This window comes from Carcharhinus amblyrhynchos, chromosome 25 (assembly GCF_965287045.1).
Source record: "Carcharhinus amblyrhynchos chromosome 25, sCarAmb.v2.hapA, whole genome shotgun sequence".
NCBI lineage: Eukaryota > Metazoa > Chordata > Chondrichthyes > Carcharhiniformes > Carcharhinidae > Carcharhinus > Carcharhinus amblyrhynchos.
This window is the reverse complement of record NC_137348.1, coordinates 44892141-44913957: the sequence shown is the minus strand read 5'-3', so window position 1 is coordinate 44913957 and position 21817 is coordinate 44892141.

The following is a 21817-nucleotide window of genomic DNA, read 5'->3' as shown; positions in this document are numbered from 1 at the left end:
CGGGGCGAGTGTGTCACCGCGGGGCGAGTGTGTCACCGCGGGGCGAGTGTGTCACTGCGGGGTGAGTGTGTCACCGCGGGGTGTGTGTGTCACCGCGGGGTGAGTGTGTCACCGCGGGGTGAGTGTGTCACTGCGGGGTGAGTGTGTCACCGCGGGGTGAGTGTGTCACCGCGCGGTGAGTGTGTCACCGCGGGGTGAGTGTGTCACCGCGGGGTGTGTGTGTCACCGCGGGGTGAGTGTGTCACCGCGGGGTGTGTGTCACCGCGGGGTGTGTGTGTCACTGCGGGGCGAGTGTGTCACTGCGGGGCGAGTGTGTCACCGCGGGGCGAGTGTGTCACCGCGGGGTGTGTGTGTCACCGCGGGGTGTGTGTGTCACTGCGGGGTGAGTGTGTCACTGCGGGGTGAGTGTGTCACTGCGGGGCGAGTGTGTCACTGCGGGGCGAGTGTGTCACTGCGGGGTGTGTGTGTCACCGCGGGGCGAGTGTGTCACCGCGGGGCGAGTGTGTCACCGCGGGGTGAGTGTGTCACTGCGGGGTGAGTGTGTCACTGCGGGGTGAGAGTGTCGCTGCGGGGTGAGAGTGTCGCTGCGGGGTGAGTGTGTCGCTGCGGGGTGTGTGTGTCGCTGCGGGGTGTGTGTGTCACTGCGGGGTGAGTGTGTCACCGCGGGGTTTGTGTGTCACTGCGGGGTGAGTGTGTCACTGCGGGGTGAGTGTGTCACTGCGGGGTGAGTGTGTCACCGCGGGGTGTGTGTGTCACCGCGGGGTGTGTGTGTCACTGCGGGGTGAGTGTGTGTCGCTGCGCGGTGTGTGTGTCACTGCGGGGTGTGTGTGTCACTGCGGGGTGTGTGTGTCACTGCGGGGTGTGTGTGTCACTGCGGGGTGAGTGTGTCACTGCGGGGTGTGTGTGTCACTGCGGGGTGTGTGTGTCACTGCGGGGTGAGTGTGTCACTGCGGGGTGAGTGTGTCACTGCGGGGTGAGTGTGTGTCACTGCGGGGTGAGTGTGTCACTGCGGGGTGAGTGTGTCACTGCGGGGTGTGTGTGTCACTGCGGGGTGAGTGTGTCACTGCGGGGTGAGTGTGTGTCACTGTGGGGTGAGTGTGTCACTGCGGGGTGAGTGTGTGTCACCGCAGGGTGTGTGTGTCACTGCGGGGTGAGTGTGTCACTGCGGGGTGAGTGTGTGTCACTGCGGGGTGAGTGTGTCACTGCGGGGTGTGTGTGTCACTGCGGGGTGAGTGTGTCACTGCGGGGTGTGTGTGTCACTGCGGGGTGAGTGTGTCACTGCGGGGTGAGTGTGTGTCACTGCGGGGCGAGTGTGTCACTGCGGGGTGAGTGTGTCACTGCGGGGTGAGTGTGTCACCGCAGGGTGTGTGTGTCACCGCAGGGTGTGTGTGTCACTGCGGGGTGAGTGTGTCACTGCGGGGTGTGTGTGTCACCGCGGGGTGAGTGTGTCACTGCGGGGTGAGTGTGTCACTGCGGGGTGAGTGTGTCACCGCAGGGTGTGTGTGTCACTGCGGGGTGAGTGTGTCACTGCGGGGTGAGTGTGTCACTGCGGGGTGAGTGTGTCACCGCGGGGTGTGTGTGTCACTGCGGGGTGAGTGTGTCACTGCGGGGTGTGTGTGTCACTGCGGGGTGAGTGTGTCACCGCGGGGTGAGTGTGTCACCGCGGGGTGTGTGTGTCACTGCGGGGCGAGTGTGTCACTGCGGGGTGTGTGTGTCACTGCGGGGTGAGTGTGTCACCGTGGGGCGAGTGTGTCACTGCGGGGCGAGTGTGTCACTGCGGGGTGTGTGTGTCACTGCGGGGTGTGTGTGTCACTGCGGGGTGTGTGTGTCACTGCGGGGTGAGTGTGTCACTGTGGGGTGAGTGTGTCACTGCGGGGTGAGTGTGTCACTGCGGGGTGTGTGTGTCACTGCGGGGTGAGTGTGTCACTGCGGGGTGTGTGTGTCACTGCGGGGTGAGTGTGTCACTGCGGGGTGTGTGTGTCACTGCGGGGTGAGTGTGTCACTGCGGGGCGAGTGTGTCACTGCGGGGTGTGTGTGTCACTGCGGGGTGAGTGTGTCACTGCGGGGTGTGTGTGTCACTGCGGGGTGAGTGTGTCACTGCGGGGTGTGTGTGTCACTGCGGGGTGAGTGTGTCACTGCGGGGCGAGTGTGTCACTGCGGGGCGAGTGTGTCACTGCGGGGTGTGTGTGTCACTGCGGGGTGAGTGTGTCACTGCGGGGTGTGTGTGTCACTGCGGGGCGAGTGTGTCGCCGAGGGGTCTGTGTGTCACCGCGGGGTGTGTGTGTCACTGCGGGGTGTGTGTGTCACTGCGGGGTGAGTGTGTCACTGCGGGGTGAGTGTGTCGCTGCGGGGTGTGTGTGTCGCCGAGGGGTGTGTGTGTCACCGCGGGGTGTGTGTGTCACCGCGGGGTGAGTGTGTCACCGCGGGGTGAGTGTGTCACTGCGGGGTGTGTGTGTCACTGCGGGGTGAGTGTGTCACTGCGGGGTGTGTGTGTCACTGCGGGGTGAGTGTGTCACTGCGGGGTGTGTGTGTCACCGCGGGGTGAGTGTGTCACCGCGGGGTGAGTGTGTCGCCGCGGGGTGAGTGTGTCGCCGCGGGGTGAGTGTGTCGCCGCGGGGTGAGTGTGTCGCCGCGGGGTGTGTGTGTCACCGCGGGGTGAGTGTGTCACCGCGGGGTGAGTGTGTCACCGCGGGGTGAGTGTGTCACCGCGGGGTGTGTGTGTCACTGCGGGGTGAGTGTGTCACCGCGGGGTGAGTGTGTCACCGCGGGGTGTGTGTGTCACCGCGGGGTGAGTGTGTCACCGCGGGGTGTGTGTGTCACCGCGGGGTGAGTGTGTCACCGCGGGGTGAGTGTGTCACCGCGGGGTGAGTGTGTCACTGCGGGGCGAGTGTGTCACCGCGGGGTGAGTGTGTCACCGCGGGGTGAGTGTGTCACTGCGGGGTGTGTGTGTCACTGCGGGGTGAGTGTGTCACTGCGGGGTTTGTGTGTCGCTGCGGGGTGAGTGTGTCACTGCGGGGCGAGTGTGTCACTGCGGGGTGTGTGTGTCAGTGCGGGGTGAGTGTGTCACTGCGGGGTGAGTGTGTCACTGCGGGGTGAGTGTGTCACTGCGGGGCGAGTGTGTCACTGCGGGGTGAGTGTGTCACTGCGGGGCGAGTGTGTCACTGCGGGGCGAGTGTGTCGCTGCGGGGTGTGTGTGTCAGTGCGGGGTGAGTGTGTCACTGCGGGGTGAGTGTGTCGCTGCGGGGTGTGTGTGTCAGTGCGGGGTGAGTGTGTCGCTGCGGGGTGTGTGTGTCAGTGCGGGGTGAGTGTGTCGCTGCGGGGTGAGTGTGTCGGTGCGGGGTGAGTGTGTCGCTGCGGGGTGAGTGTGTCGCTGCGGGGTGAGTGTGTCGCCGCGGGGTGAGTGTGTCACCGCGGGGTGAGTGTGTCACCGCGGGGTGAGTGTGTCACCGCGGGGTGAGTGTGTCACCGCGGGGTGAGTGTGTCACCGCGGGGTGTGTGTGTCACCGCGGGGTGAGTGTGTCACCGCGGGGTGTGTGTGTCGCTGCGGGGCGAGTGTGTCGCTGCGGGGCGAGTGTGTCACCGCGGGGTGTGTGTGTCAGTGCGGGGTGTGTGTGTCAGTGCAGGGTGAGTGTGTCACTGCGGGGTGTGTGTGTCACTGCGGGGCGAGTGTGTCGCTGCGGGGCGAGTGTGTCGCTGCGGGGTGTGTGTGTCACTGCGGGGTGAGTGTGTCACTGCGGGGTGTGTGTGTCAGTGCGGGGTGAGTGTGTCACTGCGGGGTGAATGTGTCGCTGCGGGGTGTGTGTGTCAGTGCGAGGCGAGTGTGTCACTGCGGGGTGTGTGTGTCACTGCGGGGCGAGTGTGTCGCTGCGGGGCGAGTGTGTCGCTGCGGGGCGAGTGTGTCGCTGCGGGGTGAGTGTGTCGCTGCGGGGTGTGTGTGTCAGTGCGGGGTGAGTGTGTCACTGCGGGGTGTGTGTGTCGCTGCGGGGTGTGTGTGTCGCTGCGGGGCGAGTGTGTCGCTGCGGGGCGAGTGTGTCGCTGCGGGGCGAGTGTGTCGCTGCGGGGCGAGTGTGTCGCTGCGGGGCGAGTGTGTCGCTGCGGGGCGAGTGTGTCGCTGCGGGGCGAGTGTGTCGCTGCGGGGCGAGTGTGTCGCTGCGGGGCGAGTGTGTCACTGCGGGGCGAGTGTGTCGCTGCGGGGTGAGTGTGTCGCTGCGGGGTGAGTGTGTCGCCGCGGGGTGAGTGTGTCGCCGCGGGGTGAGTGTGTCGCCGCGGGGTGAGTGTGTCACCGCGGGGTGAGTGTGTCGCTGCGGGGTGAGTGTGTCGCTGCGGGGTGTGTGTGTCACCGCGGGGTGTGTGTGTCACCGCGGGGTGAGTGTGTCACTGCGGGGTGAGTGTGTCACTGCGGGGTGAGTGTGTCACTGCGGGGTGTGTGTGTCAGTGCGGGGCGAGTGTGTCACTGCGGGGTGAGTGTGTCACTGCGGGGTGAGTGTGTCACTGCGGGGTGAGTGTGTCACTGCGGGGTGTGTGTGTCAGTGCGGGGTGTGTGTGTCAGTGCGGGGCGAGTGTGTCACTGCGGGGTGAGTGTGTCACTGCGGGGTGTGTGTGTCACTGCGGGGTGTGTGTGTCACTGCGGGGTGAGTGTGTCACTGCGGGGTGAGTGTGTCACTGCGGGGTGAGTGTGTCACTGCGGAGTGAGTGTGTCACTGCGGGGTGAGTGTGTCACTGCGGGGTGAGTGTGTCACTGCGGGGTGTGTGTGTCATTGCGGGGTGAGTGTGTCACTGCGGGGTGTGTGTGTCAGTGCGGGGCGAGTGTGTCACTGCGGGGTGAGTGTGTCACTGCGGGGTGAGTGTGTCACTGCGGGGTGAGTGTGTCAGTGCGGGGCGACTGTGTCACTGCGGGGTGAGTGTGTCACTGCGGGGTGAGTGTGTCACTGCGGGGTGTGTGTGTCACCGCGGGGTGAGTGTGGCCCCGCAGAGTGAGTGTGGCCCCGCAGAGTGAGTGTATCGCTGCTCTTTCTGAGCTATGTATCGTGTGATTTGAATCGATAGCACGCAAAACAGTATTTTTCACTGTATCTCAGTATGTGACAAAAACGTATCAAATCGAATCAATCATTTGCCTTCCTGACTGCTCGGTGTCCCTGGGTGGTTGTTTTCAGTTACTGGTGTGCAAGGACACCCAGGTCCGTTTGTACATCAACATTTCTCAATATAAATCAAATCAAGTCATGTTGGAGTTCTTTAAACTTTGGTGAGACCACAGCTAGAGTGCTGGGTGCAGTTCTGGTTGTCACATCCACGGAAGGATGTGAACACATTGGATGGGGTGCAGAGGTGATTCACCAGGAAGAGAGTTTGGATAGGCTTGGGGTGTTTTCATTGGCAAAGAAACTGAGGGGTGACCTGATCGAGGTGTTCAAGATTATGAGAGACATGGACAGAGTGGATAAGCAATAGCTGTTCCCCTTAGTTGGAGGGTCAGTCATGAGGGGACGTAGGTGAGGGGCAGGAGGTTTAGGGGGATGTGAGGAAAGTTTTTTTTACTCAGAGGATAGTGATGGGCTGGCATGTGCTGCCTGGGAGAACAGGTTGCCTGACATCCTTTGAAAAGTATCTGGATGAGCACATTCGGGGCTATGGGGCCAGTGCAGGAGCTCAGGTTTTTCTGATATGTCGGTGCAGACTTGTTGGGCTGAAGGACTGTATGATTCTATGATTCTAATTGTACAGGAAAAAGGATGTCTTACTGCAGCTTTACAGGGCCTTGGTGAGACTGCTCCTGAATTAGTGTGTACAGTTCTCATCTCCTTACCTTACAATAAAGGCCAAAATGCCATTCGGTTTTGGAACTGCTTGCTGTACTGCATTTTTTCAATTCTTTCATTGGGTGTGGACGTCACAGATAAAGCCAGCATTTCTGCCCCACCATACACTAACTTGTGTTCTTTGTTTGAGTACACCCAAATCTCTGAACATCAACATATACAGGTTTCATGCAGTTTAGAAAGTAATCAGCTTTTCTTTTTTAAGACTAAACTGAATAACCTCCAACATTCCCACATAATATCCAGCTGCCATCTCCATTCATTTAGCATGTTGATATCTCTGTATCCTCCTCACAGCTTGCATTTTTACCTAGCTTTTTATAGTTAGGAAACCTAAGTACATTACTCTCTGTCTGTTTGTCTCAGTCATTGCTGTAGATTGGAAACAGCTGAGGTTCCAGCACTGATCTGATCTTTTCACACTCCATTAGTCTCTGCATGAAAATGTCCTGTTCATCATAACTCTCAGCTTCCTGTCTATTAACAAAGTTCTTATCCATGCGAATAAATCCTCCAAATTCATTAATCTTTTGTGTGACACCTTATCAATTGCCTTTTGAAAATACAACTATCCCACAACTACTGATTTCCCATCCTCTATCCTATTAGTTACATAGAACATAGAACACTACAGCGCAGAACAGGCCCTTCGGCCCACGATGTTGCGCCGACCAGTTAAAAAAAAAACAATGACCCACTAACCTAAACCAATCCCTTTTCGTCCATAAACCTATCCAACAACCTCAAAAAACTCAAATACGTTTGTCAAACAGGATTTCTCTTTTGTAAAGTCTTGTTTACTTGATCTAATCATATATTGCATTTCAAAATACAGTATTAAGACTTCTTCAATAATAGGTTCCAGAATTTTTCAGTTACTAGTTATCAGGCTTCAAACATTTTGTGCAGTTTTGGTCTCCATATTTATACTTGCATTGGAGGTGATACAAGGAGAAACACGAGATCAGTTACTGGGATGGAGAGAGTTGTCCACTGATGACAGGCTGAGTAAATTGGGTATATATCAAGATTTGACTGAAAGGTTATGAAGGGACTGGATAGGGTGGATGTTGAGAGGTTTTTTTCTCCTAGTTGGGAAATCTAAGGGTGACAGTTTCAGGATAAAATGCTGATCATTTAAAACTGAGATAAATGGAAATGTGATCTTTGGAATTCTCTACCTCGGAGAGTTGTAGATTCGTTATCATTGAGTACATTTGAGGCTGAAATAAACAAATTTTTGGACTCAGGGAATTAAGGGACATGGGGAGTTGGCAAGGAAGTGGCGTGAGCAGGCTGCAGGGGTCAAGTTGACCATTTTTTATGTTTGTGATCCTGTGTGATGCAGTTACTCTGTACCATCCTGAGTGACACAATACTCTGTACCATTCTTGAGTGATAGTCATCTTTGAGTTATGCAGTTACCCCAGATCAAAATAGTCACATCCCAACCTGCTACCAATTGATGCACTTAGCCCCAGGACAGAGATGATCATCTTCCAAGTGATAGTTACAATGAGAGATCATTGGCTGCTGACTGACTCACCCAGCAGCAATATACTTGCTTTGATTTATTGTCACGTGTATTAACACACAGTGAAAAGTATTGTTTCTTGCGCACTATATAGCCAAAGCATACCATTCATAGAGAAGGAAACGGCAGTGAGAATGTAGTGTTACAGTCATAGCTAGGGTGCAGAGAAAGATCAACTTAATGCAAGGTAGGTCCATTCAAAAATCTGACAGCAGCAGGGAAGAGGCTGTTCTTGAGTCGGTTGGTTTCGTGAAGTCCGACTTTTGTATCTTTTTCCCGATGGAAGAAGGTGGAAGAGAGAATGTCCGGGGTGCGTGGGATCCTTAATTATGCTGGCTGCTTTGCCAAGGCAGCAGGAAGTATAGACAGAGTCAATGGATGGGAGGCTGGTTTGCGTGATGGATTGGGCTACATTCATGACCTTTTGTTGTTCCTTGCGGTCTTGGGCAGAGCAGGAGCCCATACTGAACTGTGATACAACCAGAAAGAATGGTTTCTATGGGGCATCTGTAAAAGTTGGTGAGAGTCGTAGCTGACATGCCAAATTTCCTTAGCCTCCTGAGAAAGTAGAGACATTGGTGGGCTTTCTTAACTATAACACTGGTATGGAGGGACCAGGTTAGGTTGTTGGTGATCTGGACACCTAAAAACTCGAAGCTCTCGACCATTTCTACTTCGTGCCCATTGGTGTAGACAGGGGCATGTTCTCCACTCCGCTTCCTGAAATTGATGACAATCTCCTTTGTTTTGATGACATTGAGGGAGAGATTATTGTTGCAACACCAGTTCACCAGATTCTCTATCTCATTCCTGTACTCTCTCTCATTTTTGTTTGAGATCCGATCTACGATGGTAGTGTCATCAGCAAACTTGAAAATTGTGTTGGGGAATTTGGCCACACAATATGGGTGTATAAGGAATAAAGTAGGGGCCTGAGGACACAGCCTTGTGGGGCACTGGTGTTGAGGGTGATTGTGGAGGAGGTGTTGTTGCCTACCCTTACTGATTGTGGTCTGTGAGTTAGGAAGTTCAGAATCCAGTCGCAGAGGGCAGAGCCAAGGCATAGGCTAAGGAGTTTGGAGGTGAGCTTCATAGAACATAAGAAATAGGAGCAGGAGTAGGCCATCTAGCCCTTCGAGCCTGCCCCGCCATTCAATAAGATCATGGCTGATCTGAAGTGGCTCAGTTCCACTTTCCCGCCCTCTCCCCATAACCCTTAGTTCCCTTGTCCATCAAAAACCTATCTACCCGTGTCTTAAATATATTTAGCGAGGTAGCCTCCACCACTTCAATGGGCAGAGAATTCCAGAGATTCACCACCCTTTGAGTGAAGAAGTTCCTCCTCAACTCTGTTCTAAACTGCCCCCCCCTTATCTTGAGGCTGTGCCCCCTAGTCCTGCTGTCCTTTCTGAGCGGGAAGAATCCCTCTACCTCTACCCTATCCATCCCCTTCATTATCTTATACGTCTCTATAAGATCCCCCCTCATCCTTCTAAACCCAATGAGGAATAATGATGTTGAAGACTGAGCTGTAGTCAATAAATAGGAGTTTAACATAGGTGTCTTTCTTATTTAGGTGTTCCAGGGTTGAGCGCAGGGCGAGGGAGATGGTGTCTGCTGTGGACCTGTTGTAGCAGTAGGCAAACTGTAATGGATTCAGTTAGTCCGGGAGGCTGGAGTTGATTAATGCCATGACTAGCCCTTCGAAGCACTTCACAATGATGGATGTCAGAGCCACTAGATGATAGTCATTGAGGCATACTGCTTGGCTTTTCTTTGGTACTGGGATGATGGTCGTCATCTTGAAGCAGAAAGGGACCTCAGATTGTTGTAAAAAGTTGAAGATGTCTGTGAATCCCCCTGCCAGCTGGTCAGTGCAGGATCAGAGTGGTCATCTGGGTATCCCATCCGGGCCAGTCACTTTCTGTGGCTTGACCTTTGAGAAAGCTGTTCTGACATCTGCAATGGTGACCCAGATACAGGTTCATCCAGGACAGAGGGTACGCTCTCGCTGATGTCTTGCTCAAAACGGGCATAGCATGCATTGGGCTCACCAGGGAGGGGTGCGTTGGAGCCGGCGATTTTACATGCCTTCATCTTGTGGCCTGTTATATCCCGCAGACTTTCTCATTGCTGGCGAAAGTCTGTGTGGCTACCCTGGGACTCTAGGTCCCGTATTGTTTTTTGGCATCTTTGATAGATCTCTTTAGATTGTATCTGGCTTGAACACAGACCTGGACTTTAGCCAGCAGTAGATATCCCTGTTCATCCATGGTTTCCAGTTGGGAAACACATGGATTTGCTTCTTTGGCACACAGTCTTCTACGCACTTACGAATGAAGTTAATTACTGTTGTGGTGTACTTGTTCAGGCTGGTCGCATAGATTTTAACAGTCCACTGACTCTAAGCAGTCCCATAGGAGATCATTCAATTCCTCAGACCAACACTGCACAACTTTCTTTGGATTCTCCCACTTCAGTTTTTACTTCTAAGCCGGGAGCAGGAGCACAGCCTTGTGGTCTGATTTGCCAAAATGTGGGCAGACGATAGAGCGATAGGCATGTTTGATATTTGTGTCACAGTGGTCTAGGATGTTTCGGTCTCTGGTGGAACAGGAGAGATGTTGTGGTAAATTGGTACTACGCTCTTGAGCTTGGCCTGATTGACTTCCCTGCTTTTATAATCTATGCCTCGATTGATAAAGGCAAGTGCCTTTTCCACCACCTTATTAACATGCACTTAAAGTTTTTTAAAAAGTTTATCAGTCACAAGTAAGACTTACAGTAACAATACAATGAAGTTACTATGAAATTCCCCTAGTAGCCACAGTCCGGCGCCTGTTCGGGTCAATGCACCTAACCAGCACATCTTTCACAAAGTGGGAGGAAACCCACTTTATGGATTTCCCAGAAGAAACCCATGCAGACATGGGGAGAACATGCAAACTCCACACAGAGAGTGACCCAAGCCGAATCCGGGTCCCTGGCACTGTGAAGCAGTAATGCTAACCACTGTGTCACCGTGCCCCCGGGAATCGAACCTGGGTACCTGGCGCTGTGAAGCAGTAATGCTAACCACTGTGTCACCGTGCCCCCGGGAATCGAACCTGGGTACCTGGTGCTGTGAAGCAGTAATGCTAACCACTGTGCTACCGTGCTGCCCTTCTACTTTCAGAGATCTGTGGACAAACAGTGCAAGCTCCCTTTGTTAGACAGAACTTCTAAGTGCGCTACTATTTATTGAATACTTTCTTGTCAAATTACTCCTTCCAAAGTAAATCACCTCACATTTTTCAGGGTTAAACTCCATCTCCACTTACCTGCCCATTTGAATATTCCATCTATACCTTCTTGTAGCCCAAGACAACCCACCTGACTATTAACCACCCACCCAATCTTTGTGTCATTCTCAAACTTATTAATCCTACTCCCCACAGTCATCAATGACATTTTCTAAATGACGAATAAGAGGCGGTATGCCACCGGTCACTGGCTTCCTTTGGTCATTACCCTCTGTCACCGACAACCGAGCCAATTTTGAATCCATTTTCCAAATTACCCTGTATTCCGTGTGAATTTACCTTCTTTATACGTCGCCCATGTGGGACTTTGTCAAAGGCTTTACTCAAATTCTCTTGCAATGATCTCACTGTGGATTAATCATATCCATGTTTGAAGATGGCACCAGAGTCTTTCTGAGCAAATATGGCCTGATTTGTATGGATAGCACTCAAAACAATGCTTTTCACTGTATCTCAGTACGTATAATAAAAATACAAATCAAATCAACCATTTGCCTTCCTAACTGCTTGCTGTACCTGGGTGGTCACTTTCAGTTAGTGGTGTACAAGGACACCCAGAACCCTTCGTACATCAACATTTCCCAATCAATCACATTTAAATTCTGTTTCTCTATCCAAAGTCAATAACTTCACTTTATCCATGTTAAATTGCATCTGCCATGTGTTTGCCCGCTCACTCAATTTGTCTAAATCATCTTGAAGCCTCTTAACATCCTCCTCATCACTCATTGTTCCATTAGGTTTTGTGTCATCAGCGAACCTGGAAATGTTACACTAAGCTCTCTTATCTAAGTCATTGATGTATATTGTCAATACCTGGGGCCCCAGCACTGATCCCTGCAGGACTTCACTCATCACCGCCTGCCATTCCCACAAAGACCCACTTTTACTTCTATTCTGTGTTTCCTGTCTGTTAGTCAATTGTCAATTCATGCCAATATTATCCTCAGTCCCATGCACTTTTACACACTAACCTTTGATGTCTTTCTCAAAAACTTTCTTAAAATCCAGATACATCAGATCCACCTTTGACAAAGGGTCATCTGGACTCGAAATGTCAGCTCTTTTCTCTCCTTACAGATGCTACCACATCTGCTGAGATTTTCCAGCATTTTCTCTTTTGGCACCAAATTCACCTGCTGTCCTTATTTATTCTTTGAAAATGTGACTAAACACATTGACAAAGGAAGAGCGGTGGATGTGGTTTACATGGACTTCAGCAAGGCATTTGATAAGGTCCCCCATGCAAGACTTCTTGAGAAGGTGAGAGGGCATGGGATCCAAGGGGCTGTTGCCTTGTGGATCCAGAACTGGCTTGCCTGCAGAAGGCAGAGAGTGGTTGTGGATGGGTCTTTTTCTGCATGGAGGTCGGTCACCAGTGGAGTGCCCCAGGGATCTGTTCCAGGATACTTGCTGTTTGTCATTTTCATAAATGACCTGGATGAGGAAGTGGAGGGATGAGTTAGTAAGTTCGCTGACGATACGAAGGTAGGTGGTGTTGTGGATCGTCTGGAGGGATGTCAGAAGTTGCAGAGTGACATATATAGGATGCATGACTGGGTGGAGAAGTGGCAGATGGACTTCAACGCAGATAACTGTGTAGTGGTCCATTTTGGCAGGACCAATGGGATGAAGGAATACAATATCAAGGGTAGGAGTCTTAGCTGTGTTGAAGATCAGAAGGATCTTGGGGTCCGGGTCCATAGTACTCTTAAATCGGCCTCACAGGTGGAGGATGTGGTCAAGAAGATGTATGGTGTACTGGCCTTCATTAATCAAGGGATTGAGTTTAGGAGTTGGGAGGTAATGCTGCAACTTTATAAGACCCTTGTCAGACCCCACTTGGAGTACTGTGCGCAGTTCTGGTCGCCTCACTACAGGAAGGATGTGGAAGCTATTGAGAGGGTGCAGAGGAGATTTACAAGGATGTTGCCTGGATTGGGTGGCATGCCTCATGAAGATAGGTTGAGGGAGCTAGGTCTCTTCTCCCTGGAGAGACGAAGGTTGAGAGGCGACCTGATAGAGGTTTATAAAATGTTGAGAGGTATAGATAGTGTGGATTCTCAGAGGCTATTTCCCTGGGCTGAAATGGTTGCTACGAGAGGACACAGGTTTAAGGTGCTGGGGAACAGGTACAGAGGGGATGTTAGGGGTAAGTTTTTCACTCAGAGGGTGGTGAGTGAGTGGAATCGGCTGCCGTCGGTCGTGGTAGAGGCGAACTCACTGGGGTCTTTTAAAAGACTTCTGGATAAGTATATGGGATTTAATGGGATTGGGAGTTACAGATATTTCTATGGCTTGGTAGGTATAGATGTGATCGGCGCAACTTGTGGGCCGAAGGGCCTGTTTGTGCCGTAGTGTTCTATGTTCTATTCCACTATTTCTATCTTCAGAAAACTCCAGTACCTTTGTTAAACATGGGTACAATTATCCAACCTTGCCACACCTACTGCAGGTTGTTCCAATCCTGGAGAATAGCCTAAAAATCAGTTTTGTGCCTGGCGCAAAACAGTTTGCGATTCTCCCAGCCCCTTCCTAACGGCATGAACCGGATTACGCCCAGTAAAGGCAAGAGGCCAATTAGTATGCATGCTGTTTATCCATCGTCATCGATGAGGACCTCGACACCATTAATCATTTTGAGGCTGGTTGCGGTGTGTCCAAAGATAACTGATCAGGGCCAATTCGGGCACGGAATGTCCTGGCACATATTGGACAGACTTGTGTAGACACTGTAGTTGTTGCGCTGGTGGCTCTGGACTTGTGCAGCTCGCGCTTAAGTTGTGCTTCAGCAATGCACCTTGCTTCGTAAGCTTGACAGCCTTTGTGGATGAGGCAGCGCCAGGTAGGGTGGTTTTGTGCCAGTGTTTCCCAGGTGGTCGTGTCAATGTCAAGCGACTTCAGGGAGGCCTTGAATGTGTCTTTGAATCGTTTCTTCTGCCCTCCATGTGAGCACCTTCCAGCAGAGAGTTCCCCAAAAAGGAGCTGCTTGGGTATGTGCTCGTCTGATATACGGATGACATGACCTGCCCACCGGGTCTGTGCCCTCATCAGCAGTGTGTGGACTGATGGTAGACTTGCTCTAGAGAGAACTTCAGTGTCTGGTACTTTGTCTTGCCATCGGATGTGTAATATTCTGTGAAGACAAGTCATGTGGAAATGATTGAGCTGTCCGCATGCCTTCGATACACAGTCCACGTTTCACAGGCATACAGGAGGGTAGTGAGTACTGCGGCGCTGTAGACCTTCAGTTTTGTGCTGGGCTGATTCCTCGATGTTCCCATACAGTGCAGCGCAGTCTATCAAAAGCAGAACTTGCCTTTGCGATTCTGCAATTAATTTCTGCATCAATAGTCACTGCTTGGGAGAGGGTGCTGCCAAGATAAGTGAACTGGTCCACTGCCTGTAGTTTCTGCCCTTTGATTGTGATTATGGGTTGTGTGTACGGTGCATGAGGAGCAGGCTGGTGCATGACTTCGGTCTTTTTATTGTTGATGAGTCCAAAGTTGTCACAAGCCGTGGAAAATTTGTCCATACTGACTTGCATCTCTGGCTCTGAGCCAGCACACAGAGCGCAGTCATTGGCAAAGAGGAAATCTCTCAGAACAGTCTCCTTCACTTTGGTAATAGCTTGAAGTCTCCTCAGGTTGAAGAGCTTCCCGTCCACTCTGTACTCAAGGCTGATTCCAGCCACACTGTCCTGGAAGGCATCATTCAGCATGGCAGTAAACATCATGCTGAACAGTGTGGGTGCGAGCACACAGTCTTGTTTGACACCGTTGGTGACTGAGAATGCCTCAGAGGATTCTCCACCATCCAGTACTCTGGACATCATGGAACTGGCGTACCACCTGAATGAATTTGGGGGGGGAGCAGTCGAACTTTGACATGATCCTCCACAGGCCTTGTCAGCTGACAGTATCGAAGGCTTTCGCAAGGTCAACAAAGGTTGTGTAGAGCTCACGATTCTGCTCCTGACACTTCTCCTGAAGTTGGCACACAGCAAAAATCATGTCCATAGTCCCACGACCTTTGTGGAAGTCACACTGTGACTCTGGAAACAGGCCCAGCTCCAGGTGAGTGACCAGATGATTTAGCAGGACTCTTGCGAGGGTTTTTCCTGTGATGGAGAGCAGCGAGATTCCTCGGTGGTTGTCGCATACTTGCCGATTGCCCTTCCTCTTGTAGAGGTGTACGATAGAAGCATCTTTAAGTTCCTGAGGAATGGATCCTTGTTTCCAAAAGGACTGGAACAACTTGGTGAGCTTCTCGATAAGTACAGGACCAGCAGCTTTATAGATCTCTGTGGGTATGGCATCTGCCCCTGGGGCTTTGCCACTGGATTGCTGGCTGACAGCTTTCATGGCTTCTGCTACTACCGGTGGATCATCCATGGTGCTGTTGATATCGACCTGGGGAATCCTGTCTATTGCCTCATCGTTAATAGATGACGGTCGGTTGAGGACAGCTTCCAAGTGTTCAGCCCATCTCTGCAGGATCTGAGCCTTCTCTGTAACGAGAGTTGTACCATCTGTACTCAGGAGGGGGGAGCTCCTGAGAGATTGAGGTCCGTAGAGAGTGTTGAGGGCTTCATAGAACCGTTTCTGTCAGCATATCCCTGTATTTCATCTGCCTTGGTGCTCAGCCAGGCATCCTGCATCTTACACAGTTTATTCTGGACTGTCCTGCGAGCACTGGTAAAAGCATTTTTCTTGGCAGCTGAAGATGGGTCATTCTGACAGGCCTGATGAAGATGGTGCTTTTCAACAAGTAGAGCCTGTATCTCCTCATCATTCTCATCAAACCAATCATGCTGCTTGCGGGTGGAGGGCCCGAGTGTCTTCAGTGCAGATGTATGGACAGCATCCCTGAAGCGTTCCCAGTCATCCTCAGCGCTGCCTGCGAGGTGTAGGTCAGCAAGCTTGATTTCTAAGTCTTCAGCCAGTGCTGGAGCAATGCTGGGGTCCTTTAGCTCGGCCGCATTGATTCTTTTCATAACTTTGCTTCCTTGTGGTCGCCTCTTGGGTCTGATGTGGAGCCTCATTTTGGAGACAATGAGCCTGTGATCTGCCCAGCAGTCAGCACCACACATGGCCTTGGTCACTGATATCCTACCTGTCTTTTCTCCTGACAGTGACATAGTCAATAAGATGCCAATGCTCAGAGTGGGGATGCATCCAGGAGGTCTTGTTACGGGTAGGCAGACGGAAGGTTGTGTTGGTGATGAGGAGGCCGTGTGCTGCACAGGTCTTCAGTAAGACTTCAGTTAGACTTGCCCACGCCATACCTCCCAATGACTCCCTGCCACATTGCAGACTCACACCCTACTCTTGCATTGAAATCGCTAAGCAAGATCAGCTTGACAGTGCTGCTCACTGCTGATAGTAGGGTGTCTAGTTCTTCATAGAACTTGTCTCTTATCTCGTCTCGGTTGTTCATTGTGGGGGCATAGGCGCTGATCAGGGTGGCTTGACTTCTGTAGCGGAAGCTGTAATGTATAAGCCGGTCGTTCACACCCTTGGGTATACTGTCAAGTTTCCGAACAAGGTGACTCCTGACGGCGAATCCAACTCCAGCTTCACGTCGCTCATCACTGCTGCAATCGCTCCAGAAAAAAGTGTATCCACCTCCAGTTTCAGTAAACTGACCTACGTCAGCAAGACGAGTTTCACTCAGAGCTGCAATGTCAATGTTGTATCTTGTAAGCTCTCTGGCAACTAAGGCTGTTCTTCTCTCTGGTCTGTCTGCTGTAGGGTTGTCCAAAAGCGTGTGCACGTTCCAAGAGCCAATGGTGAGCGATGTCACCTTGTGTTTTATTTTGTTTGTTCGACTACAAGATGGGATCCCCGCCAGTCGCAGTAAACTGGCCAGGGTGTAGTGAAGCAGGCAATGTTTAGGACACCTTTTCTAGCCCCTTCCTCATTCTACGGAGGTGAGCAGTGTGTTCCTGAAGAGGACTGCTCAGTCGCCCAGGTAGACGCCGAGTTCCACTGCTGCTTTGGTCAGCGGAAAATGACCATTAGACCCGAGCTGCCTGTGTGCAGGTCCGTGACTACTCTGTCTTCCCAATTCCCATCTAGATCCAGTGGCAAGACAAGAGTTAAGCCGGCTGGAGATGGGACTAGGTGCAGTGGATGGCCAGGACGTCTTCTGTGTCTTGTCCTGATCTTCACGTTCCATGCGCTTGCAGAGACCACCTCCTTGACCGTTGGACCTTCCATTGGTCTCGTCCGCTCAATCTGCCGGACTCTGTCTTCACACGCTGGGATAGACATCTCCCTATCTCACCCAGGGTTGAGACCTGTCGACTACCCTCACCTGGTTTAGCTGGCTTGAACAAAGAACAAAGAACAACACAGCACGGGAAACAGGCCCTTCGGCCCAACGAGCCCACGCCGCCATTTTAACATTATGAGTCCCCTCTCCATCCATGACTCTTGTCTATGCTTAAGGCATTCCACATTGAGGGAAGACTAATTAGGGACAATTTGTTACACCAATCAGCCTAAGAGCACATCTTTGGGGTGCTTGTCGAAGCCGTTGCCCGGGGTGTGGTTGCTGTTGAGTGCGAACAGCTACGGGGAGCCACAGGTGAGAGCTGAGTGCCAGGTGGGGACAAAGGGTGGACGACCCACCCTGAAAGGATGCGACATGTTCCCCCACCAGAGATTCTACCCCTCCCTCACATCCCATACACCAGAAGGCAAGAGGCCAATTAGCATATATAAAACATTATTAAATACGCAGCGCCCATTCAATACTCAGCAAATGGAATTCAGTGTCCTTTGGGTGCAGCACGATAACAGCCCGAATTACTGCAGGTCCCCATGAGCAGGGATCTGGCTCAATAGTCAGGTCAGGAGGCTCGGAAGCCGTTGAAACTCCTGAGTGGTCTGGCTGGGCACTGCCCATCAGGTGGTGCCTACTGGACATCCTAGCAGTGGCTACTTGGCACCCTGCAATGATCATCAGGCACCCCGGCAGTGGCTTTTGTACACCATGGCAGTTGGGCACTGCCAGTATATTGGGGCAGTGCCGCAGGGATGTGGCATGAGTGGGGGCAATGGCTGGGGGACTATGCTGGGTGCAGTCAGGGGGGGGGAAACCAATCGGGAGGGCCCCAATGTCATTGACCCATGTTGGGAAGGAGGTGGGGGAACATGCCACCAATGGGGGGAGGGAGGGAGACCTCTGGCACAAAACTGTCAATTCTCCAAAAAGTGACTGAGTGTGGGAGGGTTGATATCTAGCTTTTTTTGGGAGAATGCTGCTCATGATTTCCCTTTCATAATCCAAGTTGATTTTGTCTGATCCTGTTGATAATTTATAAGTGTCCTGACATCGCTGTCTTGATAACAGACTCTAGCATTTTCCCTAGGCTAACCGGTCTGTAATTCCCTGTTTTCTCCCTCCCTCCTTTTATAAACCGTGGGATTGCATTTGCCACGAAAATTAACACATCCACTATTTCCATGGCCAGTGCCTTTAATATCCTGGGATGGGGATTATTGGGTCCTGGGATTTATCACCTTTCAGTCCCATTAATTCCTCCAGCACTATTTTTCTGGTAATAATAGTTTTCTTCAATTCCTCCTTCTCACTAAAACATTGCTTCCTTAGCATTTCTAGAAAGTTAAAAGCAAATTACTCTTTCTGGAAAGTTATTTATTTCTTTCCCTGTGGAGATAGAGCAAAAGAAGTTGTATAATTGTTCTGCCATTTCCTAGTTCTCTGTTTTAAATTTTCCCACGTCAGACTGTAAGGGACTGACATTTGTCTTCACTTATCTTTTTCTTCTTTATATAGTTATAGAAGCTTTTACAATTCGCTTTTCTGTTATTTGCAAGTTTACTCATATTCTATTTCTCTCTAATCAATCTCTTGGTCCTCATTTGCTGAATTCTGAACTGTTCCCAATCCTCAGCTTTGCTATTTTTTTGAGCAACTTTCTATGGACTCCTCTTTGGATCTAATATTGTTCTTAATTTCTTTTGTTAGCCATGGTAGGGCCACTTTTCTTGTGTTTTTGTGCCAGAAAGGAATGTATAATTGTTCAATGCATATTGGCCATTGCCTATCTATCATCATTTTGATCATAGAATCTCGACAATGCAGAAAGAGGTCATTTGGCCTATTGAGTTTGCACTAACTCTGCAACAGAGCATCTTACTCAGGTCCACACCACCCCACCCCCCCACCCCCCTCCTTATCCCTGTAACTCCATGCATTTACCCTGCTAATCTCCTTGTTAGAATGTAACCAATGATAACATTGGACCTATTGTAGTGTGACCAATAGTAACATGCTGTAAGGATCAGCCACCCCAGTAAACCACGTAACCAATGACAAAATGATATGACCAGTTGACTCAGTATAAATAAGCTGCTGCTGGGATTTGTGGGAGCTTGGAATGACCTCAAGTGTTTGGGATATTGAAGTTCCTTTATTAAACCTAATTCTTTGATAAATTGGAGTATGTCTTGTTTTATTTTGTTGCCTACAACTGAAGAGTTTCTTCTGGTGGATCAATACCCCTAACCTACACATCTTGGGACACTACAGGGGGGGCAATTTAGGATGGCCAATGTACCTAACCTGCACATCTTTGGATTGTGGGAGGGAACTGGAGCACCCAGAGAAAACCTGTTCCCTAAATGACCCAGCACAACAAGATTATTATTGAACCCCTTCTCATCACTGTTCCCAATTCTCAGGTTTGCTTTTTTTTTGAGCAATTTTCTTTGACTCTGCTTTGGATCTAATACTATCCTTAATTTCTTTTGTTAGCCATGGTTGGGCCATTTCCTTGTTGTATTTTAGCACCAGAAAGGAACATATAATTGTTGCATTGCACACGTTCTTTCCTTAAATATTAACCATTGCTTATGAATGAAGTTCCCCCATCTATCATAGGCAGCTCATGCCTAACACCTTCATAGTTTCCTCTGTTTAGATTTAGGTTCCTAGTTTCAGATCAATTTTTTTCACTTTTCACCTGGATGGAGAAGTCTCTCACGTTATGGTCACTGTTCCCTAAAGGACCCAACACAACATTATTAATTCACCTCTTCTCATTGCACAATACCAAATCTCGGGTAGCATGTTCCCGAGTTAGTTCCCCGACATACTGGTCTCAAATAACCATCTCATACACACTCCAGGAATTCAATCACCAAAGTGTTATGGCTAATTTGATTTGCCCAAACTACATGTAGATTAAAGTCACCCATGATTACTGTAGCATCTTAGTCAAGTCCATCTCTCATCTCTTGCTTAATGCCATCATCTACCTTAGCACTATTGTTTGGAGGTCTGTAGGCAGCTCCTTATTGCTTCTCGTTCCACTCAGACTGATTCTATATCTAAATTTTCTGAGTGATATTGTCTCTGACTGATTTCATCTTTAACTAACAAAGCCACACCACTTCCCTTCTGCTTGTCCTTCCTAAATATCACATCACATTGGATATTCAGTTCCCTGCCTTGATCATCAGCCATGCTTCCATTATTGGAATCATATCATACTTTTTCTAACAATTTGTGCTGTTAATGTGTCTAATGCTCCATCAGACATCTTCTTTTAACTTTTTTTCAGTACTATGGCCCTCTTTCCTGCTTGCTCTTGTTTCCTCCGTCCTCCACTTTGCTTTCTACTTTATTATCTGTCATTTCTATCTTTGTTTTACTCTCTTGTACCTCTCTGCTCAGCCTCCTTTCCCCCGTCACTCTAGATTAAACCCTGTCCATCGGCACTAGTAAATCCCCCTGTGAGGATATTGGTTCCAGTCGCGCTGGGGTTTAATCCGTGCAGCTTGTTCAGGACCATCTTCCCCACAATCAGTCCCAATGCCTCAGGAATCCAAATCCCCCCCTCCCTCCCTCCTGCCACCTCCCCATCCCTCCCTCCCGCCCCCACCAGCTCCCCATCCCTCCCGCCCGCCCCCACCACCTCCCCATCCCTCCTGCCCGCCCCCTCCCCATCCCTCCCCCCCGCCTGTGCCACCTCCCCATCCCTCCCCCCCCGCGCCCCCTCCCCATCCCTCCCCCCCTCCCGCGCCCCCTCCCCATCCCTTCCTCCCGCGCCCCCTCCCCATCCCTCCCCCCCTCCCGCGCCACCTCCCCATCCCTCCCCCCCTCCCGCGCCACCTTCCCATTCCCCCTCCCAAGCCAACAACCCATTCTCCTCCTCCGCACCACCTCCTCACCACCTCCCCATCCACCCCCGCTCGCACCACCTCCCCATCCCTCCCTCCCTCACCACCTCCCCATCCTCCTGCCCATGCCACTTCATCCCTCCTCCCTACCTCTCCTCACGTCCCTCCCTAGCCAGCTCTTCAACTCTTTTCCCTGGTCACCTCTCCATTCCCTCCCTCCCTCACCACCTCTCCATTCCCTCCTTGATGAACAGAGGGTGTATGTGTACACCTGAAAGTTGGGAATCAAGTAGATAGGGTTGTTAAGAAGGCATACGGTGTCTTGGCGTTTATTGGTAGGGGGATTGAATTTAAGAGCCGCAGCATCATGTTGCAACTGTACAAAACTCTGGTGCGGCCGCACTTGGGAGTATTGTGTGCAGTTCTGGTCCCCACATTATAGGAAGGATGTGGAGGCTTTGGAGAGGGTGCAGAGGAGGTTTACCAGGATGTTGCCTGGTATGGAGGGGAGGTCCTATGAGGAGAGACTGAGGGATTTGAGGTTGTTTTCGTTAGAAAGAAGGCGGCTAAGGGGGGACCTTATTGAAACATATAAGATGATTAGAGGTTTAGATAGGGTGGACAATGATAGCCTTTTTCCTCGGATGGAGAAAGCTAGCACGAGGGGGCATAGCTTTAAACTAAGGGGGGGTAGTTATAGGACGGATGTCGGGGGTAGGTTCTTTACCCAGAGGGTGGTGAGGGATTGGAATGCCCTGCCTGCTGCAGTTGTAAATGCGCCTAGTTTGGGGGCGTTTAAGAGATCCATGGATAGGTTTATGGATGGTAAGGGATTGGTTTAGGTTAGAGGGTCATTGCTTTTTAACTGGTCGGCGCAACATCGTGGGCCGAAGGGCCTGTTCTGCGCTGTAATGTTCTATGTTCCCTCACCACCTTTCCATTCCCTCCTTCCCTCACCATCTCTACAGCCAAACATTCATCTACTCTTTTTCTATTCCTAATGTC